Here is a 1,936-nt window from a genome sequence, read left to right as displayed (position 1 = left end):
CCATCAGTGACAGGGAAATTCAGTCCTGTACATTTGGAGAGAAGGTTGTCAAAGGGACATGCACAAAAACACAGCCCAGTTTGATCCTGCAGTAGTCCAGATGTCAGAATTTTGTAGAAACTCATGTAAATGATCAATTAGACAGAGATCCACCTACTCTATGTGAAATTTACTAGAAATAGACTGTTCTCTGTTTCATCAAGTAGTCATGGGACTATTCAGAGCAAAGTTTGCTAAGCCAAAGCTGCAGAGGCAGGGAACAAGCTGACAGAGTTTAGAATTAGCAGTGATATAGAGCTCTTGCATTCATTACAGGATAATTCTTAAAATCCAATGCCCACTTTGATTGTAATCCCTCCAAATTCAAGATAAAACTAAGTAATCTCCAGAATAGACTTACTACATTGCTAATGAGCATTAGAAATTGTAACTGGGGGGAAAAAAACAACCAAAAAGACCATCATGAAACCTCTCATATGGAATTCCTAATAATAGATTTTAAAATTTCTTTACAAGAGGCAAAAGGGGGAGAGTCTTATCAAAAGGAAAAAAAACAAAGTCACAGATTCTGAATATTCCTCTTAAAACAGAAACAGATTTCAAACTTGAAGCCTCTGGTCCTTTGCTTTGAAATCAAATTTTAAAACATGCAATCATCTGAATAAACACACTAGAGAACAATACACAATTTACCTGCTCACAACTGGTGTGAGAACAAATTTTATGTCTAATTCCACACAGTCTGGCTTATCCCTGTGATCCCAGAGCTCACGAGTCCCACCAGTAAATGTACACAGTGATGGGGCACACACAATTTCCTGCTCAAAAATGCTGGAGGTCCTGGTTCTTCCACCCCAGCTGGAGGATGCAGCCCACCTGGGGTCAGAAATGAGTGAGCACTGCCTGTCCCTGCTGTCCTGCTGTCCACCCAGCCCCACAGGCTGCCTCAGTCCATGTCACAGAATTACAGGATGCCCTGAGTGGGAAGGGGCTCATCAGGATCATCCAGTCCAGCTCCCACAGCAAAGAGTAAAAAACCAGTTACCCCCAGGCTTCAAATATAATTCTTTTGTTACAAACAACCAGGCTTTAATATGCACTCAGAATCTGCTGAGTTGGAAGGGACCCACAGGGATCAGAGCCCAATTCCTGCCCTGCTCTGCACCATCCCCAGGTCACTCCAGAACTATTGTCCAAATGTGTTAGGATGGTGTTTAGGAAAAAAAAAAAACTTTTTCAACTCAAACCTAACAAAATACAAACTTACATGAAGAAATAAACCACCAAATATCACATATTTCCCTTATACCCAAGCATGTTGCTTTCTTTTAAAGTTAAAAGTGTGAAATTACACAGGTTATTGGGGAAGAGGCAACAAGGTGAATGTGGGTGACGAAAATTTCAAAAGAGGGAGAGGATTTTTAGGGGATTTCCTTCTCTTCCCTAAACAAGCCTTTTTCCTTTCTTTAATTCTTACTTTTAACCAGATTTATGTGGACCTGCAGCCCACAATAGTGACGTTTGGTGGTTGCTCTGCTGCTGTCTCCAGTTTGTCCTTCTGAGGGCTGAGGGCACCGGGACCAAAGCCCGGGGCCGTCGTTCAGAGGTGCTGGCAGAGAAAGAACCGCGCTTGATGACTCATTTTACGGCAAATAAATGAACACATGTAAACCCCAGCCTGTCGCACCTGCTCCTTTCCCACTTCATTTTCCCATCACCTCAGGCGACACATGAACTTACAGGCGGTGTGGTTTTTCCCAGCCTGTGCTTCAACTTGCTGCGTTTCTCAAGACGCCTTTATGAAAATGAACGCCAGCCTGACTCCCACCCGAGCACCGCGCGGCTCTGACACAGGAAGCGGGAGATACCGGGACCTGTGGAGAGCTCGAGGCCCGGCAGGGGAGCTGCTGGCAGGGCAGGCAGGATCCATCCGAGG

The sequence above is a fragment of the Geospiza fortis genome, unplaced genomic scaffold (genome assembly GCF_000277835.1).
Source record: "Geospiza fortis unplaced genomic scaffold, GeoFor_1.0 scaffold59, whole genome shotgun sequence".
Taxonomy (NCBI): domain Eukaryota; kingdom Metazoa; phylum Chordata; class Aves; order Passeriformes; family Thraupidae; genus Geospiza; species Geospiza fortis.
The sequence above is the reverse complement of the archived record's forward strand: the minus strand, read 5'-3'. Positions refer to the sequence as shown.